A 22,719-nucleotide genomic window follows, 5' to 3' on the forward strand; every position below is an offset into this window, starting at 1 on the left:
AATACAAGAAGGTTCGTATAACTGACAGATAGGGATTATAAAAGGATTAGTGCCTAGAATCCGACACACCTGGAAGATAAGAAACCTTCCCAAACAAGCATAAAAAAAGGGTGCAATTAAAGGTTTAAGACAATCATCTCAGATACAATCTCCAGACAATTAAAGGATTATAGGTGACAGCTATACGGAACCTGGTAAACAAAACCATATTCACAAAACATGACAGACATACATTGCAATAAAATTTTTAATAACTCTAAGGCAACTGATTTTTATTTAAGTCAGTAATTATATATTTGAGATCATTCTTAAACATGTTACAAATACAAGGGTCTAAATGAAAAAGGCCACGACTAACATTGAAATTACAATGAAAAGTAAGTTGTATTAAAGCAGATTCTAAAAGATTTCGTGATAAGACATCTCTTGACCGTGCAATTACTGAACTGTCAATCCAATTAATTCGGTGGTTGTTTTCACTTAAATGAATAAATAATGCATTGGATTTTTGCCCAGTTTTTACAGAGTATTTATGCTGGGTTAGCCTTACTTCTAAGCCCTTGCTGGACTGTCCGAGATAGAATGAGGGACAATCCATACATGGAATTTTATATATTATGTTGTTGCTTTCTCTGGGGCCATTTTTTTATCAACATTCTTTTTAGTGTGTTATTATAGGAAGAAACAAGGTTGACATTAAAAGCTTTTAACAATGGTTTAATGGTTTCAAATCCGTTAAAATAAGGCAAACTGAGAATGTTCTTAGAATTTTCTTTCTGTGTGTTATTTTCAGTATAAAACTTTTTGTGGGCTTTATTATAACAAATGTCTAATATATGTGAAGGATAGCATAAATCTTTCCCTATTTTTCTTATGTATTCAATTTCTTGATCCAAATATTGTGGACTGACAATTCGCAATGCTCGTAAAAACATAGAGGAAAAAATTGATATTTTTATATTAAGATGGTGGCCTGAGAAGAAATGAACATAAGTTAAGTTGTTCGTCGGTTTCCTATAAATACTGAATTTACATTGAAATGGTTCTCTATGTATCAAAACGTCTAAGAAAGGGAGGCAATTGTCTTTTTCTAATTCTAGAGTAAACTTAATCGATGGTACCTGGTTATTTAATTTAGAGAGTAAATCATTTACATCAATACCGACAGGAAGAACAGCTAAACAATCATCAACGTAACGATACCACTTTACAGGAATATGAATGATATTAGGTAAGTAGCGTTTTTAAGAATGATCTCAAATATATAATTACTGACTTAAATAAAAATCAGTTGCCTTAGAGTTATTAAAAATTTTATTGTAATGTATGTCTGTCATGTTTTGTGAATATGGTTTTGTTTACCAGGTTCCGTATAGCTGTCACCTATAATCCTTTAATTGTCTGGAGATTGTATCTGAGATGATTGTCTTAAACCTTTAATTGCACCCTTTGTTTATGCTTGTTTGGGAAGGTTTCTTATCTTCCAGGTGTGTCGGATTCTAGGCACTAATCCTTTTATAATCCCTATCTGTCAGTTATACGAACCTTCTTGTATTGTCTTTTCTCGTATTTGTGTCAGTATCTGCTCCAGTAAAGGGCTTTTAAGCCGAAAGATCTCGCAGACTCCTTCGTTTATTTTTCCTTCGTGGCATTTATCTTTATTTATGGATTTATCACGTTCCTAACTTTTGTGATTCTGTTATATATATATATATATATATATATATATATATATATATATATATATATATATATATATATATATATATATATATATATATATATATATATATATATATTATTATATATATATATATATATATATAATATATATATATATGCTTTTTCCAGGCCCCTGTTGTCTTTGAGCTCATTCCCCTTGAATGTTAACATGCAAACAATTTCTCTGTGGGATGACAGAGCCTTCCCCTTTCATAAACAAGATAATGGATTCTATTTCCCAGGGTTGGGGTCTTTTCAGAGTTGGGGTGTATCTTTTTTTTTTTTTTTTTTTTTTGGCATTTTCGAAGTTATTGGCTGTGTCACCTAAAAATGTTGAAAATTCTCTGTTAAGACTTTCACAGGATTATATCATGTATTTACTTTTTATCAATTTTTTTCTACTTTTTTTTTCTTTCGACATGGTTATCAAGGATGTTGGTTTAATGTCTAAATAAGGATCACAAACGCTGGAAATTATGTATTCTTTTATTATCAAAGAAAATGTAGTTATTGTCTTTGGTTAGAATATTGTTACGCTAAAAGGCGTTAAACTGATGTCCGCAAATTTTGAAAGAACCTTTTATCACGACCACTCCAGTAGCTCGCGCTTCCTTTATAATTCTTTTTTTATATGAGGCTGTCATTCCCATTGCGTCTGTCATATGAAGTCTTGTCCTCTGCATAAAAACATGTAATGCTTATGAATGAAGACACACCTAAATTTAACGTATATGGTTATTATGTCAATAGCTGAAATGATTGTGTTGTGATATTTGCCTATTTTTAACGATACGTTGACATTAAATAACTGAAATTGAAATTATGTCTAACATTGAACAGGTTAAGTGGGTCTCATTAAATTAATATAAACCCTTTTTTGATACCTTTAGTCCTTTCGAAGCTATCAAGTAATATCAGGTAAAATTTAGAGGCGTGATAGGAATACCGTGTATTTAACCGGACTCATTTCATGCATAAGAATCATTTTCATTTATCATAAATGTGAATTTTCTCATCTGAAATCGAGGGATGGTGTTCATTTATGATCTCTCTCTCTCTCTCTCTCTCTCTCTCTCTCTCTCTCTCTCTCTCTCCACATCGGAGATACTTTTCGTCTCTTTGACACAGGAGAGATTGTTCCTGTCATACATCAGAGAAAGCAGTTTCGCAAGGGAAATGGGAAATTCGAAGGCAGGATTGCAACTGAAGCTTGACGTCTAAGTCCATCGCCATGACCCACTTAGCAAGCATCGCTCATTCAGCGCCAGAGATGACTGGGTCGTTTGTCATGCCTCGTCTCGATGTCCGTAATGGATTGCATTCATATTGGAGCGAAGGGGCGTTCGGACTATGCCATCCATTTTAGGCAAAGCCTCCTGCCCTTCGATGTTAGCATAGTTTTTTCCTCGGTTTAATACGATATATATATATATATATATATATATATATATATATATATATATATATATATATATATATATATATATGTTCAGTTGCTAAAAGATGAGTGTAGCAATAACAGTTGTATCGTACTTTCCTTTGGCCCTCCCACTGAGATTAGAGGAGACGCTCACACGCGCACTCGCGCGCACACACGCATACACATACACACATACACACATACATACATCATACTATATATATATATATATATATATATATATATATATATATATATATATATATAAAGATTAGATAGACGTTCACACACACACACACACACACACATATATAAATATATGTGTGTATATAGATAGAAAATAAATAAATATATAATATGGTCGTGATCAAATCATGTCATGAATTTACAATAAATGAATTAAAAAAGTGTGAGTTGAGGGTACTCCATTTGAAGGTCCCTTGGGTCGTTATTAAATTATTAATCTGAATTTGAAGCGCACTATTTAGCAACAGTAATGGAATTTATAAACTACCCACATTTTTATGTAATTATGACAAATACTGCTATTCATACCAACTATGTAACTGATGTTGGAACTAGGTCAGTTCGATTAATAAACCAAATTTAATTTTTTTCTGTCAACTTTGGTCAAGTTGCTTTGCATAATACATCTATTATTTTGTTTTTAACACTTCTCTTCATTATCTTTCTTCATACTTTTGTCCATCTTTGTTGCTATTGGTAATTCATTTTCATACTCATATATATATACGTATATATATATATATATATATATATATATATATATATATATATATATATATATATATGTGTGTGTGTGTGTGTGTGTGTGTGTGTGTGTGTGTATGTATGACAAGTTATTCGTGTGTTTCATATATACTTTACACCTAAAATTGGTGTGAATATTCTTGATTTCCTGCATACAATTAATTATCTTGTACCATCCATAAAATGCACTATAGAATATTAAGTAAATAATTGTATACCATTTTTGGATGTCTTAGTTATTAGATGTAACACCAATTTTAGGTTTAAAGTATATAGGATACCCATTAATAACTTGTCATTTATTCATTTTTGATGTAACCATGCTAAACAAATTAAGATGTCTACATTTTTCAGTATGCATCTCAGAGCTCTTAGAATTTGTAGTCCGGAATTTTTAGAAGATGAGTTTAAAATTATTTATAAAATAGGAGATTCATTATGTTCCCTTCCATATTTTTTGGAACTTGGTAGAAATAAAGCAAAAAAGACGTATCAAAATCTAATCAATATCAACACAGAATTTGAGAATATTCTCTGTTTACCATTTCATTCTAATTTCATTCTTGCAGTACCCATTTTAAAAACTATTGATTTTAACTTATATTTTAAATAAAATAATATTTTTGAGAAATAAACTAATTAAGAATAGTCTGCCCCATTCAAACAATATTGTATACAGTATTCCTTGTAAATAATGTAATAATATTTATATTGGGCAAACCTCTAAAGAACTAAAGGTAAGATGTTCTCAGCACAAATATGCCATATCAGGAGGATTATCAAATAATGGCATTGTGGATCATTGGCTCATGACAGGCCACGCTATTGACTGGGATAACTCCTCGATAATCTGCAGGGAAAAGGTCACCAAAAAAGGAATGTGTTGGAGTCAATTTTTATTGAAGCCACGTCAACAAGGAATTTAAATCTCCATCCTGGATTACCTTGATCCTCTTTCCTTACCTACTCTGTTGAAAGAACACGCCACCCAGATTAAACCTGCTCCTTTTCTGTTTTGTATATAAAGGTCTCTCAACTTCTATTATATTCAGTGTGAACTTGAAAATGAAAAATAAACACGAAAGTACTTGTTCCAAGTCCTTGTTTCACTTACCTTTTTACCGTGCATTTAAGGATAACACACACACACACACACACACAACATAGAGGGAAGAAGAAGGAAAATTGCCATTTTTAGATGTGTTGGTACATAGATTTGATAGAAAGTTCAAATTTTCTGTTTATAGGAAACCCACAAATATCTGCTCTTATGTACATTTTTATTCAAACCATCCTTTTAGAACTAAGACTGCTGTTTTTTCTGCTATGTTTTTAAGGGCCATGCGGGTCAGCAGCCCCGAATTTTTAGATCATGAAATTGACAAGATACGTGAAATTGCTGGCAATTTGAGGTACCCAAACAGTTTTATTGAAAACACCTATTGTAAGGCACGAAAAACGTTTTATGGATTGACAAAAACTGAAAAGTTCGAAAACAAAAACCTTTTAGTGCTTCCTTTTTATACTTGCTTTAATAACATCCCGAGACAAGTCAAACCACTAGGTATTAATGTTGTGTTCAAAACTCTAGGAACTATTAGAAACTTGCTGATAAGAAATTCACCTGGAAATGGAACAGGTTGTATTTATAAGATTCCGTGCAAAAATTGTAATAAAACTTACGTGGGACTAAGTGGAAAGACATTGGCAGTTCGATTAAAACAGCACAAATATAATGTAAGAACTGGTAATATGTCAAATGCATTATTTGTGCATATGAATAATAGTGATCATGGTATTAACTGGACAGACTCAAAGGAAATTATGTTTTGTAGAGATTTGGTGAAAAGAAATTTAATAGAATCATGTATAATTAAACAAGACTGTGATAATTTATTGAATATCAGCCTAGGTTTGTACAAAGTTGATGAGATTTTAACGAAGGGTATTTTAAAACAAGTAGGGTATTAGGTATTAGAACTGTCTGGTAGTTGTTAGCGTTGTTTGTTTTTTTAGCATCATTTGTCTTGCCACGAAGTCTTCTTGTGACTCTGTATTTGTTTTCTTGGCACTTGTACCTGAACCCTGATGAGGTGTAGAAATACATGAAAGCGCTCGGTTCAAGTCATTTCATTTCACTCCTGGCTGCTGATGCATATATATATATATATATATATATATATATATATATATATATATATATATATATATATAATGAGTAAAAATCTGGAAAGTTGACACTTAGCCATAAAGTCTATATGTTACCTCGAACGGAAAAATAAAAACTTGACTGGAGCTAATACAGTTATCAATACACACACACACACACACACACACATATATATATATATAATTTTGTATTAGTGTTATGTAATTGAAATAACCCAGGGAGTTTAATATTCTCATGGGTGAATATACTACACGAACGCATGAACTAAGTCTTGCCAATTTCTCTGAGAGTTAATTCATTCCGTTTCTTGGAAATAAAATTGAGGTTATTCCAGTTTACACGAGTTGAAATCCATGTGCTTATGAAAGGAATGGAAGAACACGAAGATCGAATATTGTTTAACGCTCACAACGATGCTTTAAAAACAGATATTGTCGGTCAAATTTCATCAGGGGCACCCTGACGGCTGAAAAAAGGAGAATCATGCGTATGTAGGCTGATGAAGGGCTTCGCTGGAAACGGGTCTCTAATTAAGAGGATGGAAAATCTCTTCTGCAATAAGGTGCTCCCACGCAAAAGCGGTGTGTCGGAATGCTTCCGCGAAAGCCTTTGCCTTGATTAATGGCGTCGAGGTTTCTCTATCGTAGTTTAGAGCGAGTTTAACGCTATGATTATCCATTTGATGTGCTTTCGTCAGTTGCTCGAATGAATGGTCCGTTTCTTGTATATATCTTTTTTTAATGAATAGTTGACTTGTCTAAGGTTCTGGGTTGTTCTTTCTTTTTAAACTCTCCCCTTTTTATGTATTTGTGATTGTTAATAAGGAATACCGACTTATCTTGAGTAACGAAATTCAGTTTTCGGGAAATCCCGGTTGACGTAGTTCGTCTTTCATAAGATAGTTAGTCCAGGTACACAAAGTTTAGTCTTATCAGAAGGAAATTGCTAGCTCCAATCAAGTTATATATATATATATATATATATATATATATATATATATATATATGATATATATATATATATATATATTATATATATATATATATATATATATATATATATAATACTATAAAATCACAAAAGTAAGCACGTGATTTTATTTACCAGCAAAAGCCACAGGCAAAATTTTTAAGAAAGAAAAGACAGAGTGCCAAGTACTTTCGTTTATTTAACACATCTTCGGGGGACAAAGTAATGCAAAACGTAAAAACTAGTGAGCAAGAAAGCTCTCACAAAAGCAAAGTGGAAAAGAATTATGTGTGTATGTACAATAAGGCCATTACAAACAGAAACTGCATTCGTCCAGATTACCCAACTGTTTAACATCCCAACAAGTCTAAAGAAAAAGAGTAATTGCCCAATGGCCCAATTACTTACAGAAGAGAAAAACACTGGCTATGTCAACCAGTTTTATAAAACAACTGAATTTGCAATTATGAATAGTAACAATAATAACGGCACTAACAACATACCTAAAACACCAATAAACAAAACTAAGATGGGTGTGTAGTAATTTGGAGAGAAATTTGAATGGAAAATTAAAACGTCTTATTAAAGATAGGTGTGAATTTGTGATTAATTTGTTGGATCGACCATTAAATGAAGTTGACAAATGTGCATTAGGATATGAACTGGGTTTTTCTTTCACGAAAAGTATCAACGGTGTTGAAGTAGCGAAATCATTTTGCAATTTAGAAAAATATGGTAACCTATCAAATGAGGACATCAATATCTGTATAGGGATTGTTTATGGATTTGTGTCAAAGTCTTTTAACGCTAGTGTTCCTCTTCGTTTTATGAAAGCTTTTGATGTTCTTAAAAAAGATTTAAATTTGCATATCACGCAAGCAGACAAATCAAAGGCCATAGTAATTATGAATAAAGAGGACTATATAACGAAAATGTTAGATTTGTTAAGTGATCCTGTTACTTATGACGAGCTACGAATAACCCGTTAACCACAGTGAATAGTAGTTTTGTTAAAGAGCTGAAATGTATCTTGAGGGGGAGGGATGAGCTAATTAAGCAATTGACTGTCAAGTGTGCCAGTTTACCATATACATATGTACGGCTTGGTTAAGACCCATAAGCCAAACAATCCCATTAGGCCTATTATAAGTTCAGTAGGTTCTGTGTCTTATAAATTGTCAAAGTGGCTAGTCCAAGTTTTACGCCGGTTGTTGGTACAATATCACAGTGTAATATTAAGAATAATGTTGATTTTGTAGACAAACTTAGCAACATTAATGTAACTTTTGAGTTTAAAATTGTCAGTTTCGATGTAGTATCATTATTTACTAAAGTTCCAGTGGATGATTTGTTAAATTTTTTATCGGAGGAATTGCCTAAATATAAGTGGCTGTTACCTTTTAATGTAATAGTTGACTTGATTAGGCTTTGCATTAAAGATTGTAAATTTACATTTAATGGAAAATATTTTTTTCCAAAAATTTGGTATGTCAATGGGGAATCCACTTTCTCCGGTGCTTAGTAAGCTTTACATGGAGTTTTTTGAGGTCAGACTGTTACCTAGTATTTTACCGATTGGTACTGTATGGTATCGTTATGTGGATGATATTTTTTGTGTATGGCCTGTAAATGCAAACATTGGAGAATTTTTAGATAAACTGAATGGTCTGGTTCCCTCAATTAAATTTACAGTGGAGGAGGAAAGAGAGTCAATGTTACCATTTTTAGATGTACAAATTTACAGACAATTCCGTAGTTTTAAATTCAATGTATATCGCAACCCCACAAATGTATGTTCCTATGTTCATTATTACTCTGAGCATCATAGTAAAGTAAAATTATAAATTTTTTCTTCGATGTTTTTGAGGGCCTTAAGAATATGCAGTTCTGAGTTTTTAGATGAAGAAATATAAAAAATGTGACATATGTGTAAAACTTCAATATCCGATGTTTTTTATGGACAAGGCATTAAAAATGGCCAAGGGTACTTTTTATTCAAATAGGGTTAGAGAACCTTTTTCATGCCATAATATGTTGGTTTTACCGTACCACAATAATTTTTATGATTTGCCTAAGGTACTTCGATTTTTTTAATGTAAAATTTGTTTTTAAAAGCTCAAATACGGTTTGTAATATACTAATAAAGAACTCCCCATTTTCTTCTACCTGCTGCCTCTATACAATTCCTTGTAAGGGTTGTGATAAGAAATATGTCGGCCAAACTGGGAAAGATTTGTCACAAAATTAAATCAACATAAATATTCGGTTAGAACAGGACAGACTTCTAGTGCCCTTTTTATTCACCTTAGTAATCTTAACCATGCGATTGATTGGGCAGAGGCAAAAGAGATTTTATTTTGTAACGATTATATTAGTAGGAATATAATTGAATCTGCTTTTATAAAGACACATTTTGGAAAACTTTTAGATTTGAGCCCTGGTATGTACAAATTAGACAATCTTATCATAGATAAAATAGTGAAGAATTTTAACATTATTCTTTAATTTGGTGTACTTGTCAAGTTCCTTGTTATGTATTTCTTGTGAGTTTTAACATTATCCTTTCAGTTTTTGTACTAGTCAAAATCCTTTTTTATGTATTTCATATTGATAGTAGGGGAGACCGGGGCTAGTTGGCACACTTTTTACAATTTTGGTTATTGCGAATATAAAACAAACATTTTTGCAAAATTCTTACCACCATTGAAAAATATTAACATTCGTCTTTATCATATAGCAAAATAATTGTTGTTTGCTTTCAACATAAGGTAACAATAAGCTTTAGAAAAAAAATAACTTTTTCGTGCCAACTTGCCCCTTTACGGGGTAAGTTGGCCCACTTTATGGGGTAAATTGGCACATTGATAATTACAAGAAAATTTATATATTCCATTTAAATCAAATAGCAAAAATACCCTATGAATTTCCAAAATACAAAATATAAGGCATTAGTATTACTTCAGATCATCATCTAGTTGTAACTGTGGCAGGTGTCACATAAATCGTTATCAGTAGTCTTCATGCTGCCATATGTTACATGCCCTGCACTGGACCCACAGGCTATCTTCAGCTGAGCTTTCTTCTGAGGCAACAGGAGAACAGGAGCAGTTCTTAAACTCTGTATCACGTTGATGACTGATCTGAAGCCCATGTGTCTTTTCGGACATCTCTCAATCTGTTACATAACCACCCGTAAAATAAAAAACTTGAAATTGTTTGTATTCAAAGTTGAAATTCCATCAATCCTAAACCCATAGAAAATATATAAGGAGACACAATATAATGAACGCACCTCTCCTATATTATAATTCAAGTAAAAAAAAAAGAGAGAGAGAAACCAAAACAAAAGAGATCTGTAACTTTACAAATATATTTAGAAAAACAACGCTTAGAGTTTTATTGATTAATATATTTGTACAGTTACACAACTGGTGTTTAGTTCTCTGGTTTAGGCCAGGCGTCCACGAGCCACTTTGTGGAGCCACAGAGTGGCGTCGGTGCATGACGGGGATGTGGCGTCCCATAGGTTTCCATTATAAGCTTTGGCGGGGATCGGGTACTCCTTGCCGTGAGAATCATGGTACGTTTAGTATTTTTTATTTTAAGTCAGTTTTTACTGGAATGGAATACCAACACGCACGCTCAAAAACTGTATATTTACCTATATTTTATTTCCCTTTTTGTCATTCTAGTGCACAACCATTTCCTTGGAATGCCTCACTGTTGTATATAACTCTATATAAATTTTTTATGTCTTTTATGTAACTTCGAAAGTATTTTATATTTTTGAAGTTCGTTTTTCGTTCTCGCAAGAGAAGCAGGCAGCAGTCCAAGGCTCGTAGGCGTCTTTGGATAGGAAGTGAAAACAGTTGGAAAAAGGAGCCTTTGTTGTTTCCCGAGGCGACATTCGGTGGGTCTTTTCGGCGTAAATTTGGCGTGAAAGTGTGACTATGGCGTCGATTGAGGGAGCAGACGCTCGCACAAAGATGTGGGAATGAAGAAAGGGACGTTCTAAAAAGAATGGCGAGAGATAGCTGGCGTGGTGTGTGTGTGTGTGTGTGTGTGTGTGTGTGTGTGTGTGTATAGTAGAGTCGTTTCAAAAAGTACGATGACAATAAAGTCATTCATCTTGGAGGATGTCTGAAATTTTAAACCCCCCCCTAGTTTTCCTTTTAGTAAGGTGAGAAGAAAATTACTGTTGATGAAGGCTGGGTGGAATTTCTTTTCAAGAAGGTACGTTTCTTTCGCGGTGTTGAAAGGGAAGGCGTAGATGTGGGTATGCTTTGAGAAATTGTAATTGCAAATTGAGAAAATTTGGGTCGTTATTTAAATAGAACCTCAAGGAGTAATTCTTTTTAAGGATTATTTGGTTTTAGATATTCATATAGTTTTTTCCAGGAAGTTTGAATGAATGACACTTTTTACATTCAATGCATTGTCGAGTTATGTTAAACAAAGCATTGTATTTGTAAAATATTTGATGCATGCATGCATAGTGCAGGTTATGGAGAGAGAAATCGGACTCCAGATATTCATAAATACGTGGAGTTGCTATACAAGAAAGATGTGTTAAAAAGTAATTATGGGACAGGAATGGACACAAACAAGTATTCAATAACAATGAGGCTGAAGACGCCTTTTTCTATGATCTTAAGTGGGTTTAAGTATTTATTTAGATTATTGTTGAGCTTTCGTCATGGCCGCATACTTTTCAACGGTTCCCGAGCTGTTTAGCAGTAAAATTCCATTGTCTGTTATCCATTTTGTTCAAATATTTTTTTCTGGCAGCAGAATTATTCCTGATGCTGACCTGCTGGGAATTATTATTATCATTATTAAGTCTAGTCATATTCTCATAGGCATAATATGAAAGTTCCTAAGACCATAATCAGGAATGCATTTCATTAGAACTCATATTTGTCATAGCTATCTCTCATTATCTAAGTCTTTGTTGTGTTTTTTTCTTCTGAGCGCAGTGGTGTTCTTAATAGAATACTCAACTCTCGTTTTCGCAGACGAAGTTCTTCAACTTCTTTCAAGTTAGAGACCTTTACCTCCACGTTCCTTTTCTTTCAGTTCTTCTGAATTCTTCGCTATTGTTCCTCTTTTTCCTTCGTCTTCAGCTGACGTGGAAATGAGCCGCATTTTCGGCTGTTGCAAAAAACCAAAAATGGACGATTTCGTGCTTTAATGGCAGGTTTAACAATCTTTTTTTTTTTTTTTTTTTTTTTTGTCATTTTCTTGACTCTAATCTAATTGTGCAACGACTGAACACCAAGTTCCTTTTTTAGTTAGGAGTTCTGAAATAAAATTTGCGCCTTATATATGGGAGAACATGTCTGCTAACTTGATATTCTCTCTCTCTCTCTCTCTCTCTCTCTCTCTCTCTCTCTCTCTCTCGTCTCTCTCTCTCTTCTCTCTCTCTCTCTCTCTCTCTCTCTGCTGTGAATTGGAAATGGAATTTCACAGAGCGGCTCAGCCGAACAAGTTCTTCATTTAAACAAGATTTCCTGAAAGCTCTATGCCCAGACAATTGGAAAGGTTCTTTATTATCTGTGACACCGTATGAACTTCTATATATATTTGGATATTTACTAATGGAGATTGACGTTTGCCAGAATTAGTTTAATTATTCCGCAATCAAGGCGGTAGCCCGTTATTGCATCTTTCTGCATCCGTTGGTCTGCACAACGCATGTAGGGAATTTGACCAGTTTTTACATGGGGCACGAGATGAAATAATATTTCAACGGTTAGTATTAATGAGAGAATTGTTTATGGGTATTCATTGATTAACAACCGTTCTTATAATTGTACTGACCACTTTTTCTGCAGAAAATATGAGTCTATTTGTTAAATATTTTCATATTCTGTGGGTTTCTTTATCTCTCTCTCTCTCTCTCTCTCTCTCTCTCTCTCTCTCTCTCTCTCTCTCTCTTCAGTGCCAGTTATCACTTCAGTCCTGTGTTGAGTAGTGTCAGTTTGTTTCCATTGTATTTATGAAATGTGCGAAAAATGCTTCTAGGAATGAAATAGAAATGACGATTGCTAACGTCAGAAGTTTTATTATTATTTTTAGGAAATATATACTGGAGATTTGGGAATACAATGACTAGACATTCTTACATTCTATCCTTTTAGTACTATATTCATTATTTTGCTTGCATTGCCTGGGAATTGTACGATGTATTATATTACAGGCAGAGAAATTTACCTGGTACAGTTTGATTGAGCCCAACCGTTTACAGTAGACTTTCATTAGACTAGGCTTAACAGTAGACTTTCATTAGACTAGGCTTAACAGTAGACTTTCATTAGACTAGGCTTGGCACACACAAACAAACACACATTCCTGTAGGACAATATATGCATTATTGAATTGTTACTTCTTGGGGCAATGTTGGGGTTTAGACCCTGTTTCAGTATTTGATCTTTGTTTTCATCCCATTCATTTGCTGGATCTCTTCCATCTTGCTTCCCAAACGCTCGGACTTCCTCTTTTCGCTGTCTTCATTCTTGACCGGTTGAAAGTGCTCCATTGCTTGACTCGTAGTCTATTTTCATTATTCATTCGTTATCATTTCCCATCACCCATTTTTTATTTTTATATTGTTTTAAGAAATGAAATAAGCACCAGTAAAATATAGGTACAATGTAGAGTCTGATAGACATGTACGTTAGTGTGTAAAGCTTTGATATCTGCTCGCGTGAAGGGTGAGAATCAAGTTATTAAAAAGTCAACCCAGTCGTTAATGCCATTCTTGGACTAAGTTAGGATGGAAAACTTCTGTTGTCCTTGGAGGAGAAAACTTCGGTTAACTTCTTCGATATTTAAGAAGGCCGACCTTCATCCAGCTCTCGGTAATGTTATGTTCTTTAGTTGCTGAAATAGTCTCTCTCTCTCTTTACACGCTTATTTTCTATACATATATATATATATATATATATATATATATATATATATATATATATATATATATATATATATATATATATATATATATATATATATATATATATATATATATATCCATACATACATATGATATATATAAAAATATATATGTGTGTGTCCTCTGGTATAGTGTACAAATATTCTTGTCCCAGATGTAGTCTGGGAACTTACGTGGGTTCTTCTCAGAGGATGATGAGGGTTCGCATAGACTGCCACAACGGAGTTAGTTTTCGTACTGGATGTTCATTATCAAATCCCGAACAGTCCAGTATACGTGAACATAGCAAAAAATGTAAAGTTAATATTAAATATGAAGATTTTATTGTTGTTGGTCAAACCTCCAGCCCAAATGAACTGTTGATCCTGGAGAGCCTTTTATTAAACAACTTGTTCCGCAGTTGAACAACCAGACCACCTCCACCCCCTTGTTTCTCTCTTAAGCCTATGTTTCTGTGTACATTCTTTTAGTTTTTATTTATCTCTTACCATGGTAGGTCGACCCCCAGTGCTCCTCAAATATTTTTTAACTTTGTATTTTACTAATTTATTTATTTGGTTTTTTGTTTTAACTTTCCATCTGAACTTTTAACTAACGTATGTGCTTTTAACTTCTCGTGTTGTTTTATCAATTGTTAGTGTATTTTTTATCGATGTGTGAAGTTTCGTTTTTCATTTTAACTAGTTTGTAAATAATTTTTAGACTATTTTCAAATCAATTTAATTTATATTAGTCATTATTTATTATACAGACCCTGAAGATGCATTCTGCCGAATGCGAAACGCGTGGGAATAAAGTGTAAAATACTTCGCCATGTTTGTTCCTGCTCCTGCTCCCTGTGCATTTTATCACTTTGGCTGACTCGCCTGCTTTCTCCGTTTCAAATATTATATATATATATATATATATAGTTATATATATATATATATATATAAATAAATATATATATATAAATGTATATGTGTGTGTAAATATGTGTATATATATATATATATATATATATATATATATATATATATATAATATATATATACATACATATATTCATATATACACACATATACATATACATACGTACATACATACACACACACACCTTATAAAAGTAACGTATATACAACCAGTGCGGGTATATTCAAACGGCTGTGACACACACATTTCAAGACTTTGTTAGGTAACGCTGCCTGAGATTACCTGAAACCTTTCAGCGCGAAATTAACACAAATTGGCATTTTCATTGTAATAATGCAGCCGGTATTAAGTTTTTCGAGATTGAATCATCCGTAGACACAGTGACTTGGAAACTGTGCGTTACCTACACTTGTAAAGAGAGCAAGTATATGGTTCTCCGTTGAGGGGAGATAAAATGAAAACACTAAAGCAGAGAATAAGAGTATAAGCGTAGAGATCAGTAGAGTTTAAAAAAAGAAAAAATTCAGGTAAGTTCAAGAAAATGATAGACTGAAAAATCACGCACATACTTATGTAATAAGTGTAATATTGTGCGCACACACATTTGTATGTATATATATATATATATATATATATATATATATATATATATATATATATATATATATATATATATATATATATGTGTGTGTGTATATATATATATATATATATATGTATGTATGTATATATATATTATATATATATATATATATATGTGTGTGTGTGTGCGTGTGTATATATTATATATATACGTATATATGTTAAATAAAAGATGGATTTTCTAAGATAATATGTTTCAGATACCATTGTAATGTGATATGCTGTGACATTTCTTAGAATGTGGAGAATCATCATTTAACTTCCCTCAGAGACAGAGTGTTCGAGGTGACGAGCTCAGTAATGCTGATGTATCTTCATTGGGCTGGTGTGATAACAAAATTGCTGTCTTAACAAATCAGTGCCTTTTCTGTCGCTATGGGCGATCGCAGAGGTGCTTTGTTAATCTGGTTTTAGGCAGTTCTTGGGTGTGGACAATGTGTGTGAGTTCGTGTGTACGTGCGAGCCTTTTCCTACATATGAGATGTAGCATTACCATGATGGATAGATCTGTGCAAGAGAGGCGAGGAGCCAAGATGGCTTCTTCGATCAGCATCTTTATTATATAGTGTTGTGCATACTGTGCTGAATGGGTAAGCATATTTATTTTGGCCAAAGTTATGGCTGGATTGTATTTGAATATTTATTTCAGAGATGTTTTATTTCATATGATCTTTGATGTTAATCTTATGCTTATCGAAGTGTTCTCCTGTCTTCTAATAGGAGGTTTTGGAGAAAGGGGAACTGATCTGAGACAAGGGATATTGAATATGTTGACTTAATTGGTGTACTGACTATATTGACTGTGCCTAATGTTATGGCTAAACTGATGTTAGTTATTTGGTTGATTACTGAGGGTTATCTGAATTATTTGGACTTTGAATGTAAGATTTCATTTAATCATTCTGTTAAGAACCTGAGTTAGTTTAGCTAATACTTTGCTTTTAAATAAATGGATATTTTTGTAAGTTCAATGTCTGATATTTGATAGCCTAAGGTAATGGGGGGGGGGGGGGGAGGTGCGTCTCGAGAGAGAGAGAGAGAGAGAGAGAGAGAGAATGTGTTACCAGTTGCCTTAGGCGATATATTTATATATATATATATATATATATATATATATATATATATATATATATATATATATATATATATATATAAATATCTGTGTCTGTGTGTGTGTGTTATGTAAACAGAGTATTCAGCTTTGGAAGTCAAGCTATCAGACCATATAAATTCAAATTACGACATTTGTTCCGTCTCCGCTCCCCAGGTATTTAGTCTTGAATTGTCTCTTTTCGTTAATTTAATCCGGGGAATTCTTCATTAGGAGGGTGAAATTTAGTTAATTGCCTCCAAAACTCTTTGAACCCATTTTCATTTCGACTCTCTCTCTCTCTCTCTCTCTCTCTCTCTCTCTCTCTCTCTCTCTCTCTCTCTCTCTCAATTGTATGATAAGCTTTGTCTAGGCCCATGTTTGCATAGCTGTTTAATAGCAAACGCTTTATTCGCACACCATCTTCTCTGTATAAACACCCACTATGCTTCTCCATCCGTCTTCCTGTTTTATCTCATTCTTTCGGTTAAAATTCGACACATTCCCTAATATGCAAAGTAATTTTAATTCCCTGTTATTCTTACAATTGGCTTTTTGATAACATAAATCAATTAAATGAGGTGGGTAGCAGAGATCGTTTCCTATCTTTTTTATGTATTCTATTTCTTGGTCAAGATATTGTGGACTCGTGATACGCAAAGCGCGTAGGAACATAGAAGAAAAAATTTAAAGTTTAATATTAAGATGGTGGCCAGAATAAAAATGTACATATGTTAAATTATTTGTGGGTTTTCTATAAATACTGAATTTGCATTGGAAAGATTCTCTATGTATTAATACATCTAGGAAAGGGATGACATTGTTATTTTCGATTTCAACAGTGAATTTTATGGATGGCACTAAATTATTCAATTTAGACAGTAAATCATTTACATCGATACCAACAGGTAAGACTACTAAGATATCATCGACATATCGGTACGCGATTTGCGTATCACGAGTCCACAATATCTTGACCAAGAAATAGAATACATAAAAAAGATAGGAAACGATCTCTGCTACCCACCTCATTTAATTGATTTATGTTATCAAAAAGCTCACAAAAAGTTTTACAGTGTTGCTATTAATGAAAAAGATATGCCTGAAAATGTACTTAGCTTACCTTACTTTCGTGGATTTGAAACCATAAAATCAATATTTAAATCGTTTAATGTTAATGTAGTGTTCTCTTATAACAATGCCATTAAAGATATGCTAATTAAGAATAGTCCCGTAACAAATAACAACATCATTTACAAAATTCCTTGTAAGGATTGCTCATCATTTTACATTTGTCAGTCAAGTAAAAATTTATGTGTACGTATTAAGCAGCATATGTATTCAGTTAGAACAGCCCAGACTTCAAATGCACTGTTTATCCATCTGAGGGAAAAATCTCATCGTATTAATTGGGGTGATACCTCGGTAATTGCTAGATGTAATGATTATGTTTCAAAAAATTTACTGGAATTGGCAATTATACAAATCACTAATTAAAACAACCTAAATCTTAGTCTGGGAATGTACCATTTGGACCCATATATTTGTAAGATGTTTATGAAGGACCTTAAAATAAATGAACTCCTAATAAATTAGTCCCACATGTATATAGTTATTATCTCTCTCTCTCTCTCTCTCTCTCTCTCTCTCTCTCTCTGGTTCGATATTTTCTCTCCCTCTTTCTCTTGCTCGATATATATATATTTATATTTTCTTTCGTTTTTTCATTAATAATAATTTTTTGGGAAGATTTGTGTAAATTTCATGATATTAAACTGTATATGCTTCCGTGTTTTTTCAAAATGTACTGTTTTCTGGAAGAATAACTTGTTTACTGCGTGTGTCCCCCAAGGTGTGGCTACCCTCAGGTGTTTCCTCCTTTCTGTTGAGTGAAATCGCCCTTAGTGCCAATCTTGTTGTGTCAGTTTGGATATTAAGCCTTCTTTTGACTATGTTGTCCTCTGTAAAATCAGTTTGCCTCAGTAAAGGGTCCGAACAGGACCGAAAGTACTCGGCTATCTCGCTTTTTCATTTTTTCCTTCGTGGCAAAAAACCTTTATTTATACATAGCATCACGTTTTATATACTTCGTGATCAAGTTATTCATATATGTATATGTGTGTATGTGTATGTGAGATAAGAATTATCAATGACTTTCTGCTGTTTGTATATCCTCCAGCAATTTTTATGACTCTACAACAAACATTAAATATTAAATTTTCTTTTAGCTGCAGTTTTCCCTTTCATATTCCTGCATTGCCTCTGGAAGCTGGTATGAGAACAGATGCATATGAAAGGCTTTTAACTCCGAAAGGAAAGGGAATTTGTGTTGTACATCATTCATTCTTTATTGAGTATTGAGAACATTTCCTCTCGCGTGTGAACGGCACCGGTTTTGTCAGAATTTCAGAATTGGCTCCAGGTTCAGTGATAAGCCTGTCGAAAAATGGTTTTATTTTTTGCTTTTTTCATCAGATCCAGTTAAGGTCTTTACGCTGCTCAATTCACTGACATTTTTAGTTTACAAATAAAATTATTTTGTTTGATGTTGAGACTTTGATAGAAAGGACGGGGTTGCATGATGGTTTGCAATTTAGAACTTTACTCTTATATATATATATATATTATATTATATTAATATATATATATATATATATATATATATATATATATATATATATAAATATATATATATATATATATATATATATATATATATATATATATATATATATATTTATATATAGATTGATGTGATATTTACAGAAGGTGTGCGCAACGTACCTGGGGATAAATGCAAAGCTGGCTATGGCCTAAAGTTAGGCAAGAATTATACAACATATTACAGTTGAAGGCCCTCTTCAGAATGGAGAATGTTTAGGTCAACTCTTACGTTTAGTAATTATTTATTTAGTATACAAATAAGAACACTTATCAGAAGAAAAATGGATCATAAAAAGGGGGACAGTTGACAAGACCCTGTCAGGTAACTTAGATGATAAACAAAGGAATGAGAATCTTGAAGTGAACACAGGATAGCCCGCTCCGTGGCGGTACTGTGGGAAGACGCTTCTGCGCACACGAAGTAAAGAACATATCCACAACTAACGAACTCCTTTCTGCAATAGAGAACGCACCTGGTTATGAAGATCGAGGGGTGTACAGAAAGTACCTAGCATTTCAATCTCCGGAACACTGAATTGCACCATTACTTTACTTCACTTTACCAGCTGTGCTTTAGGCATGAGATACACACACACACACACACACACACACACACACTAAGCAATACAGGTCCTTCACTTATAAAAGGAAATGAAATGAAGTAGAATCGTTAAGACGTGACTGTGATCAGAACCTCGAGATGCCACACTTTACTTTTTGCTGGAGATGGATTCCTCTTCTTGGGGCCGCCAGCATTTTAGGGAAATGGGTAGAATCACGACATAGGATTACTGGAGACCCAGCAACAGCCACGTTATGCAATAGGGGCAGCTCTGGAGAGCAAAACTTCCAACTTCGTCTGGTTGGTCGGTCTTCTGGGAGTCAGCTCATCTTGTCCTTGTGGGAGATTTTTTTTTCATAATGTTTGAGGATTACGCTTGGGCATCCAGGTAGATGGCGTTTGGGATTGGCCTGATCATGTGTCCTGCACGGGGTCTCTAGGGTGTCGAGCACATGTCGGTTGCTCAGATATTCCGCCGGCACTGGTTGCCCATGGGCGGGGTTGAACTTCCTCCTGGGCCTGTACCTGCAAACCAAGGTCTTGCAGCCAAAAGGACAGTGGAAGATTAACAGGATTAATCCTCAAAGGGTGGTTTGTAGGGGCGAATTTTGCATGTAGTTTTATGTGCAAAGATTGAATAGTTTACTTTTGATATTATTATTTCTAAAGAGAATGAGATGGCGTGAAAAGAGGTTTCTCTCTTTGCAATGTATGTGGTTACTAAGTGGTTAATAATATATCAAATATATATATATATATATATATATTATATATTATATATATATATATATATATATATATATATAGATATATTAAACTATTTATAAACATATAGATATATATATACGATTAAAATAATATATATAATATATATATATATATATATATATATATATATATATATATATATATATATAATTATATATATATATGTGTGTATATGTTTACTAAATTTGTTGCAATAAAGAAGATTTTATTCTGTGTTGCAGTTGTTAACGTACTGCTTGATATTACTTTTACATGACAATGCAGGAGTGTTCTCGAGTTTGTAATGGAAATAAATAAAAGCTACAAGAAAACCAGAAGACAAAGGGAACAGGGAAACAACAAAAAGCGAAACGTCATCAAAAAGAAGTTGTCCCAGATACTGAAAATCCTTTGTTGTCGTTCGGGAAGCTCATGAGGATCCAAGTATCCCCGTAGGGTGCACTGTAGGTATTGCTTAATATTCTTTTTAGCATCCCGTCGGCCCCTAGCTGCAACCTCTTTCATTCCCTTTTCTGTACCTCCGTTTATATTCTCATTCTTCCATCTGACTTCCACCTCTCTAACAATCGGTTGTCCTCCTGTTACGCCTTTCAGACCTTCGTACTGTCCATTTCCTTTTCAGCGCTGAATGACCTTGTAGGTCCCAGCGCTTGGCTGTTAGCCTAAATTTTATATTCCAATCCAATCCAAAGAATTTCACATTCCAAAAAAAAAAACCGATTTAGGTCAGCACAGTTATGAACAAAGCCATCACGGCCAGTGAAGAAATGGAAACCTACCCTATGGGATCCAAGTCCTGAGAGAGAGAGAGAGAGAGAGAGAGAGAGAGAGAGAGAGAGAGAGAGAGAGAGAGAGAGAGAGAGAGAGAGGCTATTGTAGTTTAAAGAGTAGAGAAATAGTTTTTATTTTTGTCTTATTCTTGGTAAGTAAAAATTCAATACCGTAGCTCCTAAGAAAGATCGTTGGACAGAAATCTACATGCCGTCCCTTCGAAGTCGACTACTATGAGATTCAGGGTCTCTGTAACACGGTTTTTTGGACTTTGCTCCTTGTCAAAGCATCGGATGTAGCTGAAAGTTGACATATGTATATTTTACAACCACACACAAATTTTGTCAGCATTATTAATAATCTAAACCCGATAGTTTTAATTTTTATTGAGTAAAAATGATCTAGCCGACGCCATGGCCAATGATTACGAGCCAAGAGTCGAAAAACATTCATTACGTAAGCAAGGTAAACAAACACCTTTGACGAAATGTTGCCCCGCCCATCCACTATACAGAAACTCCATCGGTTCTGAAACCCAAAGACTTAATGAATGGCGGAACGATACATAGATGTGGGTGGGGTATCTGTGCTAGCATAGTAATACTACTGTAGCAGTAGTGCCGCAACAGTATAGCAGTAATATACATGAATTAAACGTTTAGGCCAACTGCTGGGATCCTTGAGGATCATTTAGCACTTCTTACAACTACTCGAGAAATTAGTTTTTATAGCCAGAAGTTAAATTTCCTAATCCAACAATGCCCATGGTAGCCTTCAGTGTTATCCTGAATTATAACGAGGCGAAAGTGGGTGGAGCCTCATGGTTATCATTCTGACGATAATTATTGGTGAAGGTTTAAAGCCAATATACGGTACCGGCTATTTTTTTTCAGTAAATAGGTAGATAGCCAATAAATAAAAATTGCTTGACATTTGATATAGCAGTTATCAAATCAAGCTTGTCTACTATGTTTTTGAAAATTACCAACTATTCCCTACATCTTGTCAAACTGATTGTGACTTATAAAGTAGACTGTCAATTTCAACTTAGAAACCTATTTTGGGAGTTAGACTAATAATCGAAGTGTTTTGTATTTATTAACATATTTTGTTGGTTTGTTCATTATGACAATTATCAGTGGAGAGGTTCCAGAGTTCATAAAGGTGTACTGCTTTGCTTGTATTTAAATTTGTATGTCATTGTTGCCAGAGGTTTAGCCTTCGTTACGTATAGCCAATCATCCATCGAGAAAGAGGGAAGAAATGCTGTCATAAGTTACGTAACGAGTGCGTTCGAAACCTTTTC

Source organism: Macrobrachium nipponense, chromosome 3 (assembly GCF_015104395.2).
Source record: "Macrobrachium nipponense isolate FS-2020 chromosome 3, ASM1510439v2, whole genome shotgun sequence".
Classification (NCBI taxonomy): domain Eukaryota; kingdom Metazoa; phylum Arthropoda; class Malacostraca; order Decapoda; family Palaemonidae; genus Macrobrachium; species Macrobrachium nipponense.